A 20619-nucleotide genomic window follows, 5' to 3' on the forward strand; every position below is an offset into this window, starting at 1 on the left:
TTATCATGAGGCAGACCTACATGACGGGGCTGTGGAGGAAGCCGACACTCCTGCTCCACCGGCAGGAGTATAAGCTCGTCCACAAGCGAGCGGCTGTTAATCCTGGGATTAAGTGATTTCTGTCTCCTTCTTGACACTTTTTTTTTGCACATTCCCAACTTTTACACTGAGTGTGTATTACTACGAAAATCAGAAAATAACAGGCGAACATGGCAGGGGACACAACTAAAATGGAAGAATAGACGCCCCACAGAGAGTCTTCCTGGAAGATCAATGTGCTTGTCTGGCCTCTCCTTCACATACCACTGAGTGAAATGTGCGGGGATGTGAAAAGATTGCCGTAGGCCCTGGCTGGCTGCACCTCGGTCACCTGGACACACCAAGGGAAGGGCCTCTGACCCTAGGGAACAAACCCATGCTGACCCTCCCCTTACCTGTGGCCCATTTACCTTCTCTGAGCCTCAGTTCCTCTTCTGCAAAAAAAAAAAAAAAAAAGCAGAGAGAGAGAAATGTCATACTCATAGGGCCAAGTAGCTGGGCAGATCAGACAGAATTGCGTATGGGAAGGGTGGACACCCAGACGTAAGTAAATATATAAAACAGGTCAAAAGGAACCAAACTGATTCCAGAAATTATTTTTCAGTTGGTAGGGTTTTCCCCGTTCGTGACCTAGCCAGAGCTGCCCCAAAGAACTTCGTGCAGTGATAGAAGTGTCCCACGTCTGCACCATCCAGTATGGCCACCATCAGCTGCCTGTGGCCACGGAGCATTTGCAATACGGCCAGTGCGGCTGTTACCTCATTTTAATTAATTTAATTTGTAAAATAGCTACATGTGGCTAGTGGCTATTGTATTGGACAGTGTAGGTCTAGACTTTTCTATTGTTTAAATCTTTTCAGCGTGTGTGAATTCGTGTACTGTGTGTGGGATTTGTTTTTAATTAGAAAGAAATAAAAAAGAAAGAAGATAAAAAAGACAACGATATACATGTCAATGTTATTACCATTAGCCATTACCTTACTTGGAAAGTTCTTCGGGAAAGGAGACTGTGCCCTCGGTCATTTGTTCCAGCGTTTAAGGCCCCCTTCTCTCGGGAGCTGCCCCCCACGGCCGGTTGCAGACAAGGCCCCTTTTGCACATGGATCCCAGCCCAGGCCTCCCCAGGCCTGTCCCTACAGAGCTGCCAGAGTCCTTGCCCACCCTCCTTCCGCTGCCTTCTCCTCCCCAGATGAGCCAGGCTTGGGAAACAGGAGGCCTTGATAGCTCTGGGGAGGCCCTCCCTCTGCCCCTGCCAGCCTCCCTCCAGGAGCGCCCACACCACGTGGCAGCCCACAAGTCACACCGTGACCTTGGTCTCTGGCCTGGCCTGCTGCTTACTCAGCGGCTCCCCATCATCTGGGGGAAACGGGAAGGAGATCTCCTCTCAGGCTTGACAGTGGGGCTGAGGAGGGAGCAGCAGCCCCACGGCGGACAGGACTCAGCCCAGAAGGGGAGCCGAGGGCCCTCCACGCCCTCACCCAGGCCCCCACCCCCAGCCCTGCTGGACCTCTGCTGGCGTTTCTCTGTCCCTCGCCCTTAGCGTCCAGGGCTTGACTGAATTCCGCTCTGACACCAGCCTTTCAAGGTCTGTGAAATGAGACTGACAACTGTACAGACCCCATAAGGCTGCTGTGAGGACAAAACAGCCGACTGCATCTGGAGCTTCACAATGGCTCCGTCGATGGTTGCTGTGGACGCTACTCATGCTGGACAGCTCTGAGTGGTGCAGAAAATGCTTTGCCCTGGAAAGGGAGCTGGGCTCTATTCTAGCCTCTGCTACAGACTTGCTGTGTGTCCTTGGGCAAGCACCCCACCCACCCCGGGCCTCAGTTCTCTCAGTAGTGAAACAAGTGAAAGGATACCCATCCCTTGGCTCTTTCAGAGGTTGCCAGAAGGGTGAAACATGAGCACAGAGCGAGAAGGATGTGCTTTGACAAAGTGAACCCCCATTTCTAAACTGGAAGTGGGGTCAGGTGCAGGGCCGGCCCAGGGCTTGGGGCCGAATGCAACGCTGACGCCCGACAGCTGCCCTCCCGCGGGCACTGCCCGCACCCCGAGGACACAGGCTGGGGATGCCAGGCCCTGACCTGCACTTTGCAGGAACTGCTATAGCACCACATTCCTCCACCCGCTGGCAACACTGAGTTACCCTGCAGCCCACCTTACACTTGTCGTGACCATACTTCATCGGCTTGGTCACGAGCACGTCCCAGGCTCGCTGGTCCTGATGCTTCTTGGCAGTGTGCCTCCTGGGCCCGGGCCCACCTCACAAAACTAAACGGATGCCCCACCTCCCGCCTGAAATTCCACCCTCAGGGCTGCATCCTTTCTAGGGTTTCGGTACCGGCTCCCGCCCGCCTCCCCCCGGGCAGACTTTACAGTGTGCATGGTCCCTCATGCCTTAGCATAAGGGAAGTTACTGGTGGTGAGTTTTCAAGTGTGGGAGGTGGAGGAAGCTGAGGCCACTGGCTCATCACCTTGGGGATCATCGAGAGGCACTGGGGCGGGGAGAGAGGACGGTGCACTGAAGAGGAACACGCCACCCCTCCGGGTTAAAGTGTTTCCCAGCGACTCCAAGGACAGGGGTTATAGGGTGTGATTTGGTCAGTGGATGACAAGGGAGAGGCTGGCGGGTGGGGTCGGTGCCCCTTTCTGCACCTCCAAGTCTCTCCACCTGGCCCATCATATATGGCCAACTCGGGGAGGGGGCTACGAGGTCACCCCCTCCGTGGGGCTCAGAAGGCTGGGGGCAGCATCCCTCCCAGGATCCAGGCACACCTGGATCTAGGGGAGGCAGCAGGGTCTTGGAATCTTGGGATGCAGCACAGGGATGCAGGGAGCTCAGGGGTGAAGGCCAGAGGCTCTGGACTCGGACAAACCTGGATTCGGGTCCCGGCTCTGCCATGGATTGCCGAGGGCTTCCACTGAGTCGCTTGCTGTGCCTCAGTTTCCTCGCCTGTAAACTGGGCACTGCAACCCCAGCCTCACAGGGCTGTGACAATTAACTGAGAAACAGCTTTTAGCAAAGGGGTCTGACATAATCGCTGTAATATTAGTGTCAAATCTGTGAATGCCAACGATCCCCGATTTTTATGCCTTGATGGATACGCTGCTCCCTACAAAGACGCATCTGTGAGAATCACAGAACGTGACACACTGGCACTGACCGCTCCCCTCCTTGCAAACTGTCCTTTCCAAGCCTTGAATTTCACTGGAGGGAGAGAGGACCAAAGTCCAGGGACAGAAGGGATGGTGCCTATCTCAAGGACGCGTGCATCTTAAAAACAGACCACGCACAAGTCAGGCACTTCGTAATCCAGAGGAATGAACTGCTGATACTGCGTGCAGACAGTTTAGCCGAGAGCTTCGGGGCTGACTTATCTATACGACGTACATACAGTCCATTCTCAGCATTTGTAGTTGGTATGTTTTACGAAGTCGCCACGGACTCTGAGTTAACGGAAACAGAACCATTGCTTCTGGGGGAAACACACGGGTAGGTTCCTGCAAGCTGCTGGTCACAACATTTTCATCAACTGATCAAGACCTATCTTATTTTATGTGTGTTTCTGTTTAAAGAGACCTTATTTAATACATAGCGCTGATTCATTAACCTTGACCTTCCGGCCAACAGCGCTACAATTCATGCCTGAGCAAAGCTTTTCTAAGACCCGTATTTTCTCCACGGGGCCCGTCACAGCCTTCTCGCCCTTAGGAACCCTAAACAGCACTGCAGCACTACGCCCAGGGGACACTTTAAACAGCGAAAGCATCCGCCAAAAGCATGAAAATTCAAAAAACATAACAGACCACGACGAGGACACTTGTTTGAAGTATGAGAACGGAAACTAGAAGGCAGATTCGCCTTGCTCGGCGCCTCAGGTGGGAACATGAGTGTCAGAAGATCTTTCATCACTCTGTGCACGGCTGCAAATGACTTCCAAAGCACTATGACTTGGGGGTTACGAATAAATCTCAGCCAGTAGGCCAATTTGCAAATACAGAATCTGTGAATAACGAGGATTGACCATAAACGTCCCTTTGCTAGGCTGGCACCAACCGTGGCCGACCTGGACACGCACCCTGGTCACAGTGTAGGGCCCAGCAGACCCTGGGAGCTGCCGTGGCGTCTGAACTAGGACCCAGCACACCTCTCGCCCTGGAGCGCAGGCCAGGCCCCAGCTCAACACCCAGCCTGTAACTGCTGAGCCTGCTGGCCTGCCACCGTGGTCAGTTCCCGTCCGAGGTAGAGGACAGATCTGGGAGAAACAGGGGCGGACGGTATTAGTGGCGGCTGCAGGGGAGCCTCTGGCGCCCCTAGCTGCACTCTTCCCCGCTCCACGTCCTCATGTCCGGACAGCCATGCTGGGCCACGACTGCCACTGTCTCCTGCAGAGGTGAAGGGCGGGCTGGTGGGAGATAATAAAGGTGGCCTCCTGACCTCAGGGGTGCAAACGCAGTCCAGCACTAGGTTCCATCCTAGATACACACCAGTAGGCTCCTATCCCCCTGTCCCCACTGCCGAGAGCCTGGTCCAGGGCTCCATCACTGCTCGCCCCGACCCCTACAGTAGCATCCTTTCGGTCTCCCCATGGGCTCCTCCCCCAAACCCCATGCCCTTCTTCACACAGCAGCCGATGCAAGCGGCCATGTGATTCCTATGCAAAAACCTATACCTCATATGCCAACGTTGGCAGCAGCTTTATCTGCAATTGCCCCAAATCGGAAACAACTCCAGTGTGCCACCAGGGGTGAATGAATAACCAAACTGTGAAACATCCATGTAATGAAATACTATCAACAATAAAAAGGAGCTCAGTACTGAGATACACAACACGGATGGGGCTCCAATGCCTTCCGCCAAGTGAAAGAAGCCAGACTTGCAAGGCAGCATTCACATGACGTTCTCGAAACAGCAGAACTCAAGGGTGGAGAAGAGACGAGTGATGCCAGAGTTGGGGCGGAGGAGGGGCTGACTACAAAAGGGCAGAGGGGAATTTTGGAGGGTGACAGAACTGTTCTATATCTTGACTGTGATGGAGGTTACCTGACTCTCTACGTTTGCCAAAATGTATAGAAAAGTACACAGAAAAGGGTGAATTTTACTCTATATAAATTTTACCTTGTTATGGCGTTGAAGTGTGTCCCCCCAAAAGATATGTTGAAGTCCTAATCCCCAGGACCTCAGAATGTGACCTTATGCGGAAATAGGGTCGTTGCAGATGTAATTAGTTAAGATGAGGTCACACTGAAGCAGGGGTGAGGGCCCTAATCCGATACGACTGACATCCTTATAAGAAGGGGAGACACAAGGACATGGACACACAGAAAGGAGATGGCCCTGTGACCAGGCAGAGACTGGAGGGATGCAGCAGCAGGCCAAGGGACCCCAAGGACTGCCAGGGCCACCAGAAGCTGAGAGGAGGCAGGAAGATGCTACCCAGACTCTCAGAGAGAGCACAGCCCTGCTGTCACCTTGATCTCAGAATGCTCCAGAACTGCGAAAACAAATTTCCGTGGTTTTAAGCCACCCAGTTTCTGCTACTTTGTCAGAGCAGCCCTAGGAAGCCAATACACAGCCCAACTTTAAAAATGGGGGGGACAAGCCTGTCTCAATCTCCGTGGCCTTCAGGATTCAGCCTAAGAGCCTCTGGTGCCTGGTCCCCTCTCCTGCGCAGGCCACGCGGAGAGCAAACGCCAGGCACACTGAGCCCGCGGCACCCGCAAGAGGGGCACGCTGGGTGCCTGCTCCCACCCACCCACCCCCAGGTTTACCTGGGAAACTCCTAGACGCCACTCAGCTCGGCTCTCACCTCCCTGGGAAAGCTCCCCCAGATGCACCCTAGTCTGAGCAGGACACCCCTGAGCCAGCTGGGGACCCCAGCACTCCAGGGGACCATCCTGTACCCTGCAGGCACAGCACTGCCTGTCACTCCTGTGGCCCACAGGACGGGGGATCTTGGGACAAGGCTGAGTTGTCGGGTACCTGCTGGACCAGCACTGTACAGGCCGGAGAGGGGCTCCAGGACTTGGCTGGGTGGGAGTCTAAGGGCGGGGGAGGAGCTGGGAGGCTTTGGCAACTACCCACACTGTGCCCCGCTCGGCCCTGGCCCTGCAGAGTGGAGCCTGGGCGAGGCCAGGTGTGGCTCTGGTTTCTCCGGCCACAGCTTCTGCTCTCAGGGCCTCCCGCCCAGAGTTGAGCGCGACGTCCTGCCCAGTCACCCCCCTTCACTCTGCTACTCAGGCTTGCACAGCCCACGCCCCCTCTGCAAGCTCCTGGCTGGCCCCTTCCCGTCTCTCAGAGGCCCTCTATCCTGGTCGATCCCTCCTCACCTGTCTCCTGGGCAGTAACCTGCCATATATGCACTCGACGAACATTTTCCAAGCCTGTGCGGGACACGCCTCTCCAGCCCTTACAACTCTTGCTCAGCACGGCGTTCTCTGAGCCGCGTGCTCTGTGCCCAGCACAGTGCTGATCTGACAGTGACACCTGCCCGGAAGAGTCACTGTCTCTGCCCTTGAGAGCTTACAGGCTAGAGGGGCCACAGACAGAGAATACGCCGCGACAGGCATGAGGAACGTGGCTCTGACGGTGCCAATGGGTCTTCTGCTGGCCCAGTTGTTGTTTAAGCCACACTGGTGTCCCCAGTAGCCTATGCGTCACCTCTGTGCAAATTAGGAAAAGATGATCCTTGCTCCCCACGGATGCAGGCAACCCCACCTCCACTCCCGCACACACACCTGACTCACACAGGGCTTGGCAAGAGGAAATTTCAGTGCCCCCTTGTTTCTCTCTCAGCAGGTGCCTGTGGGCAGTGAACAACTTGCATGACTGCATGCAACAGCCCTAGAGGCTCGACAGCCTGGAAGGCTTTTGCAGGAGGTTGGAGGTGGGGAGTGTATGCTTAGTCCCCGAGGCAGGAAAGAGTTCAGCACTTCCCAGAGGCTGGAGGGAGAGGCAACCAGTGATGGCTGATGTGTCTGTGCCCACCCCGTCACCCATCTCTAGGGCCTCGTGCAGAAGAGCGGCCTAGGCACCTGCACAGAGCCTTGGGAAAAAGGCTGGGGGTGCAGCTGAGAGAATTTGGGGTGACCACTTCCCCTCTCTGAGCCTTATTTGTAAGCGGGGGCTGGATTAGGGGGTCACCAGAGCAACACTGAGCTCTGATGCCTGACGAGGCTAGAGCCAGGGATGGGGGTCTGCTTTGGCACGTGGAAAGAAGCCCCCTGCCCGCCTTTCAAACCACTTCAAAGGCACTCGCCCAGCCTTTCAAGACAGCCCACCCAGCTCAATCCCAGGTCTCACACGTGGCCTCTCAGGCAAAGCCCTGAGGCCCTCCTCATGCCCGGGGGCAGGGAGGGGTGGTTCTGGGCTGTGGGATGGCAGCTCGGAGCAGGGTCTTACAGGCTACAAATGAGCCTGTGCTGTCCCTGGAAAAGGGAAGGCCAGTCCTAGCCGTCTCAGGACAAACCTTTCTCAAGGCTGAGCAGAGAGGTGAGGTGACCACTCAAGACCCCTGGTGGCCAGTGATCAGCACAAACCCAGCCTGGCACCCAGCAAGTGGTCAATAAGGAAGCCGTGAAAGAAAGAAAGAAAGAAAGAATGAATGGCAGCGGCCAGGCACTGTATCAGATGCGCCCCGGCTTTTCTTATGCCGGTGCAGTGGGAGAACCAACATCACAACGTCAGCACAAGGAGGGCTAACCTAGGAGAGTTCTCCATCTAAAGCACAGATGAAGAAACTGAGGCTGAGGGAAGCGACATGGCCGCCTCGCTCAGCAATACTGAGCCCTGTCAAAGCAGAGTTTGGGAGTCAGAACTGAAACCAGAATAACTAGTCTGAAGCTTCTGGTGAAATCTAAAACTCACGAACACTCAATATGAGAAAAAAAAAATGTTTGCAATGTAGTCCTTGAAATAAGAGGCTTAGTTGATGCAAAGCGCCTCTCCCCTCTCCTCCTTTTCCTCCTTCCCACCTCCACTAGGAAATAAAGATTTGCAGGTAGCCCTGCAAGGCGGCTTTAGTATTTCTGGCATATACTCTGGTGCTATGTGACAAAAGATAACTGTGTGTGTGTGTCAGTTAGGATTAAGTTTGTGATAGAAAATCTAAAAGAACAGTGATTTAAATAAGGTAGATATGTATTCCTCTCTCATATGCAAGTCTGGGTAAGTAGTACAAAGCTGGGATGATGTGTCAACATGTCTGACACCCTTATTATATATTATATATTATATATTATATATTATATATTATATATTATATTGTTGTTGCTCTACTCGGCATAGCTTCCATTCTCAAGTTCACCTCAGAGTCCAAGATGGCTGCTTCAACTCCAGCCATTACATTCCAGCCAAGGGGAAAGAAAACAGAAAGCATGACCCTTCTCTTTAAGGACATCACCAAGCAAATTTTACACCCCACGTCCAAACTTAATCACATAGCAACACCTAACTGCAAGGAAACTGTTTAGCTAAAATTTATGCCCAACTGAAATTCAGGGGGCCAATCAACAGGCTCTGCTTCACCCCTGAACTCAAATACCCAAGATGGTGATCGATCTCAAAGAAATGGTCCCCGAACCCTAGACCCACATAAGTTCTCAGGGGCTTCATTTAAAACAGAGGGGACTTGGAAAAAAGTTGACATATGTCTATGCCAACTCCAACCATTAAAATGATTATAATACGATAAGGCCATCAAAGATGATAGGTAGGCAACATACGTCCACAGCACGGCATGTAGAAATACGTACAGGAAATGACACTCAGTGAAAAAAGAGGAACACAAGTCAACATATACACACAGCTCAAAACTGTGCACCAAAGATCGAAATTAAGTTAAACATGCACTTGGACTGGTGCAGCCTCAAAAAGATGAAGTGTTTGATGCTTTAAATTTCACCATTTGTGCATCTGTGTGTGAATTTTTTCAGGCATAAAATAAAATATTTTTTGAAAATCAACAGTACACACACACACACACACACACACACACACACACACACACACACACCATATACAGAGAGGTAGCAGCCCCCACCTGGTCTCACAGCCCAAATAAGTAAGAACAGCCTCTCATGTAACAAGCCTGTGAGGTAGGGATCACTGCTTAATTGGCAGAGGAGGAAGAGGGAGGTGTCCTGGCAGGTACAGGCCAGTGACTTGCCCAGGTTGCCCCGCTCTAAGAGGGAGAGCAGACTGTGGTCTTCATCACTGTGGTAAAATCCACCTCTTCCACCTGGGCCCCAACTCCCTTTCTAGGCCCATTGCACAAAGAACCCTTCTTCCCTGTCCCCAGACCAAGCTCTTTAGGGCTCCCGCATACAACTTGTCCTTTCCCGTTTTCCCTGCTTCATGCTTTTCTCCTGTCTAAGACACCCTTCCCTGCATAAGCCCGATTTCAGTTAAAATCCTACTCATCCTTCAAGCCCCAATCCAGATGCCACCTCTGCCAGGGAGTCCTTCCTGCTCACCCCAGCCCAGTGTGACAGAGCCCCGGCAATTTTTAATACAGTGCCCTGTACTTTTATTCTGTGCATGTTTCTCTTATTTTCCCTAGTAGATAAACTGGAAACTCCTAGATGTACAACAAATGTTTGAGAAATGGATGGGTAGGTGAATGGATGGGTGTATGCATGGGGGAACAGATGGATGGATAAATGGATGGAGAGCTGGAGAACTGGATGGATGGATGGATAGGTGAGGATGGATGTGGAAGACGTTCATTGGGAAAAGAATCCCTGAATATACTGTAGATGGCTGCTCCGTCAAAATGTCAAGAACAGAAGAGCAAGCGCGGTAAACGCTGTCCTCGGGCGCCACTGGTAGAGAGTTAAGTCCTTGCTTGGAACCGCAACATCCCTAGAGAAATTTACAGTATCCATCTCTGACGCTGACTGAGATTAAGGAGCCTGGGGCCCTGGTAGTTGGGGAAACAGATCCCCAGTGCATTCCTTCTTGAGAACTTGCCCCTTTAGCCAGAGATCGTCAAATTGTGACTTTCAGATGCAAAGGCCTTTATTGCTCTGGTCCCTGGACGTGGGTGAAGTGCACATTTACTAACCCAGGGAGCAGCCCAGCCCTGGGAAAACCTGTGCAGGGAGCAGCCCAGCCCTGGGAAAACCTGTGCAGGGAGCAGCCCAGCCCTGGGAAAACCTGTGCAGGGAGCAGCCCAGCCCTGGGAAAACCTGTGCAGGGAGCAGCCCAGCCCTGGGAAAACCTGTGCAGGGAGCAGCCCAGCCCTGGGAAAACCTGTGCAGGGAACAGCCCAGCCCTGGGAAAACCTGTGCAAGGAGCAACCCAGCCCTGGGAAAACCTGTGCAGGGAGCAACCCAGCCCTGGGAAAACCTGTGCAGGAGGGAACAGCCCAGCCCTGGGAAAACCTGTGCAGGGAACAACCCAGCCCTGGGAAAACCTGTGCAGGGAGCAGCCCAGCCCTGGGAAAACCTGTGCAGGGAGCAGCCCAGCCCTGGGAAAACCTGTGCAGGGAGCAGCCCAGCCCTGGGAAAACCTGTGCAGGGAGCAGCCCAGCCCTGGGAAAACCTGTGCAGGGAGCAGCCCAGCCCTGGGAAAACCTGTGCAGGGAGCAGCCCAGCCCTGGGAAAACCTGTGCAGGGAACAGCCCAGCCCTGGGAAAACCTGTGCAAGGAGCAACCCAGCCCTGGGAAAACCTGTGCAGGGAGCAACCCAGCCCTGGGAAAACCTGTGCAGGAGGGAACAGCCCAGCCCTGGGAAAACCTGTGCAGGGAACAACCCAGCCCTGGGAAAACCTGTGCAGGGAGCAGCCCAGCCCTGGGAAAACCTGTGCAGGGAGCAGCCCAGCCCTGGGAAAACCTGTGCAGGAGGGAACAGCCCAGCCCTGGGAAAACCTGTGCAGGAGGGAACAGCCCAGCCCTGGGAAAACCTGTGCAGGGAGCAGCCCAGCCCTGGGAAAACCTGTGCAGGGAGCAGCCCAGCCCTGGGAAAACCTGTGCAGGGAGCAGCCCAGCCCTGGGAAAACCTGTGCAGGGAGCAGCCCAGCCCTGGGAAAACCTGTGCAGGGAACAACCCAGCCCTGGGAAAACCTGTGCAGGCAGCAGCCCAGCCCTGGGAAAACCTGTGCAGGGAGCAGCCCAGCCCTGGGAAAACCTGTGCAGGGAGCAGCCCAGCCCTGGGAAAACCTGTGCAGGGAGCAGCCCAGCCCTGGGAAAACCTGTGCAGGGAGCAGCCCAGCCCTGGGAAAACCTGTGCAGGGAGCAGCCCAGCCCTGGGAAAACCTGTGCAGGGAACAGCCCAGCCCTGGGAAAACCTGTGCAGGGAGCAACCCAGCCCTGGGAAAACCTGTGCAGGGAGCAACCCAGCCCTGGGAAAACCTGTGCAGGGAGCAGCCCAGCCCTGGGAAAACCTGTGCAGGGAACAGCCCAGCCCTGGGAAAACCTGTGCAGGGAACAGCCCAGCCCTGGGAAAACCTGTGCAGGGAGCAGCCCAGCCCTGGGAAAACCTGTGCAGGAGGGAACAGCCCAGCCCTGGGAAAACCTGTGCAGGGAGCAGCCCAGCCCTGGGAAAACCTGTGCAGGGAGCAGCCCAGCCCTGGGAAAACCTGTGCAGGGAGCAGCCCAGCCCTGGGAAAACCTGTGCAGGGAACAGCCCAGCCCTGGGAAAACCTGTGCAGGGAACAACCCAGCCCTGGGAAAACCTGTGCAGGGAGCAGCCCAGCCCTGGGAAAACCTGTGCAGGGAACAGCCCAGCCCTGGGAAAACCTATGCAGGGAGCAGCCCAGCCCTGGGAAAACCTGTGCAGGGAGCAGCCCAGCCCTGGGAAAACCTGTGCAGGAGGGAACAGTCCAGCCCTGGGAAAACCTGTGCAGGGAGCAACCCAGCCCTGGGAAAACCTGTGCAGGGAACAGCCCAGCCCTGGGAAAACCTGTGCAGGGAACAACCCAGCCCTGGGAAAACCTGTGCAGGGAGCAACCCAGCCCTGGGAAAACCTGTGCGGGGAGCAACCCAGCCCTGGGAAAACCTGTGCAGGGAACAACCCAGCCCTGGGAAAACCTGTGCAGGGAACAACCCAGCCCTGGGAAAACCTGTGCAGGGAGCAACCCAGCCCTGGGAAAACCTGTGCAGGGAGCAGCCCAGCCCTGGGAAAACCTGTGCAGGGAACAACCCAGCCCTGGGAAAACCTGTGCAGGAGGGAACGCATCTCTGCTCCCACTGGGGTCTCCTCTCCTCCCTGAGGGCTGTCCCTCCGCATCCCCTTTTCTCTTCTTTCTTTCTTGGGAAAACAGCCTCTTTCATCAGCCCTGACACCTCACATTGAATGGTAGTCGAGGAGCTGAGGTGGTGTCTAGCATTTGAAGTCCCATCTCTTAACTACGGAATACAAAGTTGAGATGTCAGAGTCGGTGATGAAATGGGGGCCACGTTCATGGGGCAAAGTGTCCCCTAAGAGAGCCCCTCAAGGCCAGCCCCTCAGTACCCTGGCCTCCCTCTCCTGGAATCCTGGGCTCTACACCCAGCCCCCACCCCCCAGCTCCAGGTTGGCGGGTGGAGCCAGGTTCTGGGGGAGCTCTCACCCTGCCTGGTCCCAGGATGTAGGACACAAGCGGCCCTGTCCTCGGGCTGGCGCCGTTGCCCTATAGGATGTGGCCTGAGCGTGCGCCGGTGCCGCTGCACCTATAGCAGCAACAGGCCTTGACCACAACCGCTCCGTAGGCCGTTTCTTCTACAAGGGAACTGACATTTCATAGCAGGCTGGGTGGGTCTTTCAAACACGGACAGATTGGGGTAGGGGCAGCCCCAGGAGCTACTGGCAAGATGGGGCAAGGGGCGCTGCCAACACTTTGGATGCCCCTGACCACCGGAGCTGTTCCAGCCACGGGGGACAGCCTCCTCCAAGCCCCGGCCTAGAGAGGCTGCTCGGGGCCTTGCTGGCAGGTGGGGGGAGACAGAGGTGGCGGCCATGTGAAGGGCTCCTCTGGACCTGCCCACTTCCTTTCTTCTCCTTCAAGGCCACACTGGCAGGAGGGAAAGGGCTGGTTTCGCTGTGTGTGTGTGTGTGTGTGTGTGTGTGTGTGTGTGTGTGTGTGTGTGTGTGTGTGTGTGTGTGTGTAGCAGCTTGGGGGGAGGGGAGCAGGCACACTGTGTCCTCGGCCCACCTCCCCGCCACGCGGGGACAGGCTGGCCCTGCCAGGACAGCACTGGGTGCGTGTGGGGAGACCCGGCCTGCCTGGCAGGGAGCCCCTTCCCTCAGTCAGGGGGCCTGCCCGACCCCTCCCTTGCTGGGCCTTCCTTCAGACCTCGCCCCTCTCAAACCCCTACGGGAGCAGCCTTCCCAGCCAGGAACCCGGCGACACCAGGCCTCCACCACCTCCTCTGCACCCCCCACGGCTCCCGTGACAGCCAGCACCGGGGCAGGCGCCACTCACGGATCCAAGTCACACTCAGACAGGCCACTCCAAGGAAACTCCCCAACCTGCCGACCCGGCCGCGCACGCTACCAGGAAGCCAGGGGTCCTTCCCCAAAGTGGGCTCCCAAAAGACACGTGCTTTTTGCAACACCAGTTTTTCAAAAATCACCCCACAGCAGTGAAGACATTTTCTTCCAGGCACTTGATCAGGGTGATGACCCAGAAGTCTCCATTCTGGGTCTTTGTTTCTTATGAAAGTATATTCTAGACTGTTGTATCAGAGGAAAGAAGAGCCGTCTCATCTCCGACTGGCACTCCAATATCGCTCCAAGACACCTGTTGGCCAGTAATTCAGGGAATCACTGAGTGTCAGGAGGAGCAGGGTCCTTAGAGGTCACTGAGTTTATTTCTCAGATCGGAAAACTGAGGCCAAGGGAGAGTAAGGGACTTGCTCCCTAGAGTACAATCCCAGATCAGCAGAAGGCACGGGACCCTAGGGTAAGCTCCAGCCCTACGGATGTTCCACAGCACGCAGTCCCCAAGCATCTTCCAAATCAGCAAAGGACGATACAACTAGGTCAACTCTCTGATTGCCAGGTGTGGCAGGGACGGGAGAGGGGCCGAAGGGGACACAAAATGGATAAATTCCACTGAAGCAGCTTGAGCAGTGTTTCCGACTTTTCTCTAGCAACTTTTTATTTTGCCCAAAGGACATTAAAACCTAACTACCACCATCAACGTGCCCAATCATTTCATAAAAGAAAGGAAGCTTAATACGGCAAAAAGACCTAACCTCAGAATAAGGAACAGTTCTGCCCAAGAAAAGATAGCTTGGCAACCTTGGCTGATACACACACACACACACACACACACACACAAAAACACAACAACACCTTATTTTCCCAGTTTCTCAGTGGACCACAGACCTTCATTTGGGACCCACTGACCAGCCAGGGTTCCCCCAGATCCTGTACACCCAGCTGACTCCATTCTTTTGGTTGAGGACGCATGTCTATCCGTGACCCAGAGCTTCACCTTCTCCCAGCCTCTCTTCCACAGAAGTGAGGGACACAGACAGGGAGGATAAAATGAGGGGAGGGGGGTCCCTACTCAATTCCCTGGCTGGCCAGCCCCCTCCTTGTTCCAGACTAGGAGAGGGGTGTGGTGGCCTTGGCCTCACCTCTTGCTGCAGAAGGGGAGTTGGATTCCTCACCTCCCTGATCTGGGCCCTCCTACCCCTGAGGTCTGGGCCGCCCTGCAAATAGTTCCAGAAGTTCAGGTGCTTCAGGATACAAAAGAGAAAGCTGCGAGGCGATTTTTAGAATCCTGTTCAGTATACCATCGTTTTCAAGCATCTACTGAGTGACAACTGTGGGCAGGACAGAAAGATACGGAACAGTTCTGATCCCTTTTAATTGGAGGTTTATAATCTAAATAGGAAGACATAATATTTTAAAGGGGTTTTGGCTTCTCTAAAATCTCCAGCTGGCATGGATGGAAGGCTGCATGGAGGATGTGGCGGCGTCCCAAGGATAAGATGATTCCTGACCCCTAGCTCACTTCTAAAGGCGACTCCCGGGACTCCCCTGGTGGCGCAGGGATTAAGAATCCGCCTGCCAATGCAGGGGACGAGGGTTCGATCCCTGGTCCGAGAAGATCCCACATGCCACAGAGCAACAAAGCCCGTGTGCCACAATACTGAGCCTGCGCTCTAGAGCCCGCGAGCCACAACTACTGAGCCGATGCACCACAACTACTGAAGCCCGCAAGCCTAGAGCCCGTGCTCAACAACAAGAGAAGCCACCACAATGAGAAGCCCGTGCACCGCAACGAAGAGTAGCCCCCGCTCGCCGCAACTAGAGAAAGCCCGCACACAGCAATGAAGACCCAATGCAGCCAAAAATAAATAAATAAAAGAAAAAAAGAGGGCTGCCTTTATAAAAATAAATAAATAAAGGGGACTCTCTAGTGGAAGGTAGAGAGCAAGGGACAAACAGGAAGTTTGGGTCTTTTCTGGGTCACCTCTCCCGTGTTGGGGCTCTTTCTGGGCATATAGGTGCCCCAAACTCCTAGAGTAACCTGGGATGAGGATGGGTCCCCATGGGCAGTCCCCTTCATACTCCTTGCCCCTTTCCATCAATCCCTCTCTGGCCCAAACTTGCCTTTCTTGTTCCCTGGATCCCCGCTATCTGATAACCAGGGGGTAGACCCCCTCCCTCCCGAGTCCCACTCTAACTGTCCCACCTGCAAGCCTTTGCTCAGGCACTTCCCTCCTCTGAACCTGCCCGCCCCACCCCCTTCACCGCTGCTCATTTGTCACTGCCTGGACGACACAACCTAGGGGACGACTCTCACTCAGGAGAGAATCTCGCCATGACAGATGGAATCTGGGAGGGGTCGGAAGGACGGAATTTGTGGTTGTCTTGCACCCGTTCTCCCCTTCCCTCTGCTCTGGCCCATGGCTGGGAGGCACCGCAGGCCAGCTCAGACTCCCGTCTATTAAAGGGAGCTCCTGGGGGGCCTGAGAGGGCAGCCAGGGCCCAGGGTGGGTGCCCCTCTTCAAATATCACACCCATTCCCGGCTGGTTTCCGATTTGGTTTCCTGATCTCCTAGATTAAAACGCAGGTGTCCTTGTATTTTAACACTTGCTGTTTCAGTGAAGACCACAGTATAGGCCTTTCTCACCTTCTGAGATGGCCCACACTGTCTGTGGAGTGTGTTTCTCACTTCTTACCTATCACTTTGTCTCACTGAATACTTTCTGGGATGAGACATCAAGAACCTGAGCTTCATTAAGTCCTGAAACCAGGTGTGTGATCTCAGTTGGAAGACTGGGGTTTTTGGCGGGGTTCTAGTCCCGGCACGTGGGTTCAAGTCCCAGTCTGAGGTGCACGGTTTCAGAATGACATATAAAACAAGACTATCACAGTATTTTGCTATATTCTCAAATTTTCTACAAAGAACACGTGTTGTTACGTGTATAATTTTTTTTTTAAAGCAGTAAATGACAAAACCACCATGAGATACCACTTTGCACCTACGAGGCTACTAGTTAAAATAAAAAAGACAAGAGGATGGGCTTCCCTGGTGGTGCAGTGGTTAAGAATCTGCCTGCTAACGCAGGAGACACGGGTTCGAGCCCTGGTCTGGGAGGATCCCACATGCCGCGGAGCAACTAAGCCGGTGCGCCACAACTACCAAGCCTGCGCTCTAGAGGCCGCGAGCCACAACTACTGAAGCCCGCGCGCCTAGAGCCCGTGCTCTGCAACAAGAGAAGCCACTGCTATGAGAAGCCCGCGCACCACAACAAAGAGTAGCCCCCACTCAGAGCAACTAGAGAAAGCCTGCGTGCAGCAACAAAGACCCAACGCAGCCAAAAATAAAAATAAATAAATTTATTTAAAAAAAAAAAAGACCACAGTATAGGGACCAAGGCCCAGGATAAGGCCTGTCAGGTGGTAGGGGAGATGGGAAGGGGGCCACGGGCAAATGTGCTGAGACTCCCCTATCCCAAGCAGCCCCTGTGCCCCCATCCCCTGCACTCCTACTTGTTTCCCAGGGGTGCACTGGGGCTTCTCAGGGCCTGAATTGAAGGCTTAAGCTGGTGAGGTACCTTTTGCTTCCTGTGGGCCAGAGTCTCTTTTAGGGTCTGGAAGGGGGTCGGTATCCCAGCTGAGTACCAGCCAGAACCACCTGGGAGCATTAGCCCCTGACGGCAAAGAAACCCGGGGCAGTGAGCAGAGCGGTAGCTGGGACCCTGAATTCATCACTGGATCCTGTTCTGGGTGGGCCTTGCCCAGGAAGAGTCCCCATTTTAGAGCTGGGAGTGGCTGAGGGGCTCCTCAAGGGGACCTGCAGGCCCCCTGCATTATGTCAGGCATGAGGCAGAAAGCCAGGGCTCTCGCAAGCCCTGAGGCCTTGTGCAGGCAGCCCCTTGCAGGCCCAAGGCTCAGGACACCCGAGTCCTAGGCCCAGCTCCCCTGACCTTGGGCCAGGCACTTCCTCTTTCTGGGTCTCCGTTTCCTTGTCATCATATCAGGGGATTGGATGGGGTCTGTAATGGCCACATTTTTTCCAAGAGTGGAATCCTTTTTCAAATAAAATCTTAAACAGACCCTCAACTGATCAAACATATGAAAGTGCGTGGGCTCTGAGCACACACATCCGCAGGACCCTGCCGTCCAGTTCGGCGTCTGGCCGCCTGGCACTCACAGCTTCACCCACATCATCCCGACGCCTCTGTCTCCCACCTCGCCTCCAATCAACCCGCGCATCTTGCGGCTCCAGCTTCTCACATCTCCACCGCCCGCTCCACCCGGGGCCCCAGCCCTCTCTCCTGGCCACCACAGGCCCCCCCCTCTTCTTCTGTTCCTGTTTCCCCCTACAGCCTGTCCTCAATACAGTCCAAATCCAAACGAGGTCACCTCTCTGTGCAACACCCCCCCCGTGGCCCCTGCTCACTCAGAGCACCCTCCAGAGCCTCTACCCACAGACTAGCCTTCTTCTGGCCTCTTCTCCCTCACTCCACTCCAGCCTCTCTGTGTCCGACACACAGACCACACCCCACACCCCCCAGGGGCTTGACTCACTCTCCCCACTTCCTTCAGGCCTCGGCTAAACACCGTCTTCTGGGAGTGGCCTTCCCTGACCACCTGCTACAGCACAGCCCCCAACCCTGACTTTCTGTCTTCTGGGAAAGTCACCTGCAAGCCGCCAGGGGCTTGGTTTAATGCTGGGCCCCCGCGTCCACCTAACGCAGATACTATTCGTTGAACGAACTTGAATGAATGGAGGGAGAAAAGTGTCTTCGTCCAGAGTACTGGGCAGCCTGTCGGCATTTTCTCCCCAGACAGCCTTTTCAACAAGAAGTAGACAGAGAGCTTGCTTGCCAAGATCCTCATACGCCTATTCCAGGGGTCTAACTTTCAAGCGACCCCCACCTAGCCCCTGGGTGTGGGGTGGAAGGCGTTCCCCTAGCTGTCTGGACATCATATTCTGCCAGCAAGGAGGTGGGGGCTTCAGGAGCCAGGTGGAAAGATGAGCTCTGATAAGGACTCAGGACCCAGCCCTGAGTGGTCGGCAAGCTCTGTGGGTGGCCTGGGGGTGAGGGGTCATAGATTATTGGTCCTCGTCATCTTTGGGCACTGCAACACAGGTAGATGTGCAGCCCAGGGAACAGAGGATGCAGGGGTGTGCCTGGGAACTGCCTTCTAGTATTTGAGAGCCAAGAAGGATTGGGCTCCTCTGAACAGGGTTTCTAATGGTAGAAGTTAGAAGGCAGACTTTCTTTGATATCTGCCTGTCAGAAAGGCTACCACAGTGGTGGCAAGTTCTCCATCACTGGAGGTATGCAAGTGCCTTTCAGGAATGTTGTCAAAGGGATTCCTGTACTGGGTGCAAGGTTAAATGAGATACTATCTCATTTAACTCTTCCAACCCCAAAGGTCCTCTTAAATAAAGCGACGTTTTTAGCAACAAACCAATATTCATCTAATATTTATGATATGCCAGACGCTGTTCTAAGCAGGCTTGTGTTGGTGTGTTAACACTTAGCTGCCTGTGGACAGCTACTTAAATATTAACTCATCCAATCCTCATAACCAATCTTAAGAAGTAGGTGTTATTATTATCCCCATTTTACAGACCTGGCCGAGGACAGTTAAACAGTCAGCAAACAGAGGGGTTACACTCAACAAACGATAATAGTTGTAATAATAATTATTAAACGTTTGCCCATGGGCCCATGGGCAAAACTTCTTATGCATTATTTCATTTAATCCTCAAAACAACTCTAAAGGCTGGTTACTATTACTTATCTTCGTTTTCTAGATAAGTATTGAGGCATGGAGGGGTTAAGTAACTGGCCTAGTAATGAACAAAGAAAGGCAAGGAAGTGGGTAAGGAGAGGTCATCCTGGGGGAAATATGGGAAGTCAGAGAGATCAGGACCCTGGCCCCTCACCTCCCCTTCCTTCCTGGGAAACTCCTGCTAGCTCCACCCATCAGTACTGGGTGTGGTAGATACTTGCCCCTGGGGGAGGCCCCCCTCCGCAACAGAATTTCCAGCTCCTCCAGCGGATGGCATTTGTCTTTCCACTTCCAGGGGAAAGCATCTAGGCAGGGCTTCCCAGCTGGGGCGGAAATGGGGGAGCGGGGACGAGGGAGACATTCAGATCTAGTTGCATCACAGGCCCCTCTGAGACACTCCCCCCACTAGCGTGGGGGCCAGTCACCTCCAGCTGCCCCCCAATTCGGGACTGCACAAGAACAGCTCACCCCTCCGTTTCACACAGCAGAGAACTGAGGCCCTGGGAGCCGAGGTCAGGAGCCAGGCCAGCGAGCAGCTGGCTGTCCATCACAGCAGTAGCCCGGGACTTTTAAACCAAAAAGCCAGGACTGGCTTCCCCGGGGGCGCCCATCAACCTTAGCCCCCAGAAAGGTTCTAAGAGGCTTTCCCAGGAATCCGCCTTTGAACCAGAGCCTCCTCACCCCCCTGAAGCTTCCCGGGACGTTGGCTGGGCTGGGTGGCACGAGGGAACCTACTTCGGGAGCACAGCCCTGAGCAATGTCCACAAGTCAGAGGTTGTGAGCTGGGGGGTGAGGGACATGAAACTAACTAGACGCCACAGACCCCTCTGGAAAGCTAGTTCCCAAACCGGTTCGGCTTCACGCATTCCAAGCTGTGCCTTCTCCCGGTGTGTGTGTGAAGGGGGGAAATCCCGGAGGCCACACGCAGTTCGTGCACCCTGGACCCTCCCCAAGCCCTGGGTTTCGCAAAGGCCGGTCCGAAGGTCACTGTCCTTAGACCTGCAAGAGGGGTGGGGGAGGGGCTCCCGGTGGGTCCTCGGTGTAGGCGGGGCTGGTCAGCTGTTAGGCCGCGGGCGTCCAAACTTACGGGGACCCGGGACCGCCGCCCCTTGCCCTACCGAGCTCCAGCCCCCGAGGACGCGCACGGGGCACAGGCGGATCGGCGGGTGCGGGAGGTTGTGGGGGCCCGGACCGCGAGTGACTGCATCTGAAGTTCAGGCGGGACCAGAGCCCGGGGAGGGGCCGCGTCCACACAGCCCCTCCGCTTCGACTCTGACTGGTAGAGGCGCCCCTCTGGCACCCACCAACCTAGCCGCCGAACGTGCCAGCTGCTTTTCCGGCGAGCGACAGCTGGGCTTAAAAGTTTCGCCAAGTCTCGGAGTAC

General features: G+C 54.9%; 1 protein-coding gene across 1 annotated transcript in view; it reads right to left on the bottom strand.

Annotated features, from left to right (window-relative positions):
• The window catches only part of RIN3 (Ras and Rab interactor 3), a 117466-nt gene that overhangs the window by 96531 nt on the left and 316 nt on the right, over positions 1 to 20619 (bottom strand). The window lies entirely within an intron of this gene.

Source organism: Grampus griseus, assembly GCF_964374135.1.
Source record: "Grampus griseus genome assembly, chromosome: 2".
Lineage (NCBI taxonomy): Eukaryota > Metazoa > Chordata > Mammalia > Artiodactyla > Delphinidae > Grampus > Grampus griseus.